The sequence below is a fragment of the Guillardia theta genome, assembly GCF_000315625.1.
Source record: "Guillardia theta CCMP2712 unplaced genomic scaffold GUITHscaffold_180, whole genome shotgun sequence".
NCBI classification, from domain to species: Eukaryota; class Cryptophyceae; order Pyrenomonadales; family Geminigeraceae; genus Guillardia; species Guillardia theta.
This window is the reverse complement of record NW_005434496.1, coordinates 28,305-32,903: the sequence shown is the minus strand read 5'-3', so window position 1 is coordinate 32,903 and position 4,599 is coordinate 28,305.

Below are 4,599 nucleotides of genomic sequence, written 5' to 3'. Positions count from 1 at the left end.
GCTCTGCTCTGCTCTGCTCTGCTCTGCTCTGCTCTCCTCACTTGGTAAGGATGAGCATAGAAGACGCTCGTGCCCGCAGGGGGGGCGCGATCAGGGTGCAAGAAGATATTGAGAGACCAGACGTCCATCCAGTTGACCCCCGAACATGGTAGCGACAGAGACAAAGGTGTCCTGGGAAGATGAGAGTTGAGTTGGGTTGAAGAGAGCAGAGCAGAGCAGAGCAGAGCAGAGCAGAGCAGAGAGACAAGAGTGAGGGGGAGGAGATGGAGCAGGAGAGGGAGGACATGGGAGTGGAGTTGGGATTGGTAGTTCAAGGTGAAGGAACTTACCTCCTGGTTGAGAGCATACGTGCAAGGAGTGCATGGAGGGATGAATTCTTCGCTCGTCGTCGCTTCATCTCTTCCGATCACGCAAGTTGCCACCAGCGTCAGGTCGGTAGTCTCGTAGACGCTCATGGACCTGCAAGCTGGTCAATCTGCTGTGAGATGGAGGAGGAGAGGGGAAGACCGTCCGATAGCTGAGAGAGGAGAAGTTGCGTCAAGGGAGACAGCTGAGGAGGAGGGGTTGAAGAGATTTCCAGACTGCAGGCAAGTTCAGCAAAAAGATTTCAAAGAGACAGTCTGAGGTTCGAAACACCAGGTGTGAACTTAAATCTGCAAACATGATACTACACGTGATATCACACACTTCAGCTTGATCGGAATTTGACGTGTATCAGATACACACGCATAATTCACAATACAGAACAGGTGATCGTTACCCCGAGGTTGTCGAATGACATGTCACCAATGAGAGAAATTTTTGACCCAAGTGATTGAGGCTTGTCTGTGAGATCGCCGAAATCGTTGAGGCTGAGAGTGACGGTCAGGCTGGAAGGTAAGCCGCAGATCCTTGCGCGGACTATGACGAGGTTGTTCTCCGCCTGCTGGAGAAGGACGATACCGCTGAAAGCAAGTGAGGAGAGGAAGAGGGAGGGGAAGGAGCCAGGGGAGGAGGAGAAAGATGATGAGGATGGAGGAAAAGAATGTGGTGGTGCTGTAACAGGAGCACGGGCAGAGGCAGGAGGAGGATCCAGAGGAGGAGAAGGAGGAGGAGCAGCAGCAGCAGCAGCACAGCGAGGAGGAGCAGCAGCAGCAGAGGAGGAGGACGAGCATAACCTGAGATTTGCCAACGAGGTCTGTGTGGGCTGGAGTTGACAGAAAGCGAAGGAGGAGGGACGAGAGGCAACTGCGTTGATCTGACTGGGGCTCGGTCTTGATATGCCGAGCTGACATTGAGCCAACATCTAGAGAGTTGAAGAAGAAAATCAGATGAGTTGAAGAGTGGGGAAGAGGTTGAGGGGGGGGAAGGAGAGCGGGAAGGGGAGCAGATGGACGGAGGGGGAGGGGGGGGGAGAGGCGAGGGAGGAGCAGATGATGGTGGGGGGGAGGCAGGAGCAGGAGCAGGAGCAGGAGCAGGAGCAGGAGCAGGATGGAGTTGCGATCAGTTGGTGAATGATGCTTTGTAGATTCAATTCACCTCGTTGTTAGTAACAATTGCGACTGTCCCACCCACGTATGAGTTGCTTCCATACAAACTGAACACATCTGCTCCCACTTGAGAAGTATAACTTCTGTTCACTGCGAAGAGAAAAGTGAGAACTCGATTGATTCTATCATGATGTGAAAGGAGATGTACAGTACCTGTGTAGGAGGCGTCGTCTTGTTTGTTGGCGTAAAGTTCCGACAATGTCAAGCTCGCATCGAAGTCTTGCAACTTGAATTGAAAACGATTGAGTCCAAGATGTCAGGGGCACATAAAACAAGAATGAATGCAGGACAGGATGAAACAATTTCCATTCTAAACACAGAGGGGAAAGAAACAAAGTAGACAGCAGAAGAGATGGACATGACAACAAATTATCATCATACCTGCAACAACGAACCAGTTGCCGTCCAGTTGTAACTCTGACTAATCCTTGTCGGCGAAACAAACATCTTGTAGATACCAGGAGCGATGTTGTTGACTTTGCCCTGTATGCTGTATGCAGACGAAACTCGTTGAATGAGAACGTTTCCTGCGTTGAAGAGATTATCGCAATGTTGAAGAAAGAAAGCAAATAATCTCACCGCTAATGCTCTTGTGCAGAGCACTTCCAAAGAATGAACAACTGACTACTTCGTCTTCTTGTGCCGTTCTGATCAACAGACTCTGACGGAAATTGGTTCGTTATACACTTACAACAGGAGATGAAAACATATCTCACAGGGTCTGAGAAGGTGGCCTGTCCTGCAAAGTTGATGGGAGCGACCTGAAAGATGTATTGCGTGTTTCTCTTGAGTTGTGTGACGATATAGTCTGTCCAGATGTTGTTGACGATGATGAAGATGGGGAGGGGCGAGAGAGCTGGGAAAAGAAGACAGTCAGGAGCAAGTGAAAAAGCGGAGACAGGAGCAAGAGAAGAGGAGAGGAGAAGAGAGGAGGGGAGTAAAGAGGAGAGGAGAGGAGAGGAGAGGAGAGGAGAGGAGAGGAGAGGAGAGGAGAGGAGAGGAGAGGAGGGGAGAGAAGAGGAGGGGAGAGAAGAGGAGAGGACAGGAGAGGAGAGGACGGGACAGGACAGGACAGGAGAGGTAACCGGGGGACAATTGTGAAACTTCTTGGATGGAGATGTTGAACCCAATGAGATTTTTGCTCCTTCCTAATGGAGGCGACCAACTCAAATGCGCTGAAGATGAACCTGATAAGAATCGTGAGGTGATGGAACGAAGACGATTGTCAACATGTGTGGCTAACTTGCTGCAATCATCATTGCATATTCTCCATCATCATCATCATCATCATCATCATCATCATCATCATCATCATCATCATCATCATCGACACCATCAGCATGATCATGATCATGATCATGATCATCATTTATCATCATCATCATCATCATCGTCATCATCATCATCATCACCATCTCCATCATCATCATCATCATCACCGATTGCTTCAGCCGTCAGGTTTCCAATCTTTTGCGGGATCGTGATCAGGACAGCAGTGTCACTGTACGGGCCCAGACGTCTGAAGATGTCAAGGGTTCGGATCCGAACGTTGTACGCATTGTTAGGGAGGAGATCCGATATCAGGACCGAAGTTGCGTCTCCGGGTTCTTGAACCTGACAAGAAGTTAAAATTGATGAAAACACAAATGAAATTTAAGAGAAAACACTCACTGAAAACCATTGATCCGTGGAGAATTTAGAAGACCTGTCGGCATCCTGCCTCAAGTGTAAGACTTGGCTTGCTCGAATACTATAGACCCTCCTCCTCTCCCTCCTCCTTTATTCCCATCCCATCCCATCCCATCCCATCCCATCCCATCCCATCCCATCCCATCCCATCCCATCCCATCCCATCCCATCCCATCCCATCCCATCCCATCCTCTCTCCAGTCCATGTCTGCCCTCTCCCTCCCCTCCCTCCTCCTTCCCTCTAACACCTGATACTCCACTTGAATCTCCAGCAAGTTGCTGATCGAGCCCTGTATCGCATTCCACCCCACGAGGATCTCACTGCCGGTAGCGGATCGGATGAAAGGAATAGGAAGCGTTCCCATGAGCGTCGAGTTCCTCGTCGCCGGTGACAACGGCGAGCACACGTGATCGGCGCAGCAGTCGATCCCTGCGATGACCTTCCCTTCTTGCACAAGGCAGTTCTGGTGAGGTCATGGTCAAATCCATGGAGAGGAAGACAAGAGGGAGAAGGAGGAGCAGAAGAAGGGCTGGAAGGAGGAGGAGGAGGAGGAGGAGGAGGAGGAGGAGGCTGAGTGAAGGAGGATTTCTGAGAGAAGGAGGCAAACAAGGAGGAGATCGAGCAGAAAAGTCAAGTTACTAAGGCAAAGAGCAGGAGCGAAAGGGGGAAAGAAGCAGGAGCACGAAGAGGAGGAGGAAGAAGAAGAGGAAGAGGAGGAGGAGGAAGAAGAGGAAGAGGAGGAGGAGGAGCAGCAGGTACAGTGTTCTCAGCCAGGACGGTGACGTCGTAGAGCTTCACAGCGGCAGTTCGATCAGCACGAGCGACACTATCGAGTCAGCTCACCGAGTTGGGCAGGAGGTCGGAGATAACGAGTTGGGCTTCAGCTGGATCAGAAGAGTTGGAGGGGAACACGGAAAACATCTTGGAGTAGTTGTAGTCGACGGCCACGATCTTGACGTAGTAGGCGAAGACTGGGAGGCCTCCCCTCTCGTCCCATCCCACTAGGGGGGTCCACCTAGCCAGGAGCTCGTTGCTGGTCAGCGCGTCCACCCGCACTGCTGCCATCCTGTCCGGGAACGTAGAGTAGGTTGTGAACACTTCAGACTCCTGGCCTAACGGGCCCTCTCCTCCTGGATTTGCTACTGACAGCCTGAGAGTGTAGTTGGTATTCCTCCTCAACCCTGTCCTCGTCAGCGAGCTTGGAATTGAGCCGCCAGTCAAGGGAAAAATGCATAGCTGTACCATCACCTGCTCCTCTCTTTAGAACTACCGTTGCACCCCTGCTCCCTCCCTGCTCCTTCTCTCCTTCCCTTTCCTTTACTACCTCCCTCCCTCCCTCCCTCCCTCCCTCACTCCGTGAGTGACTGAGGAAATGCCTCC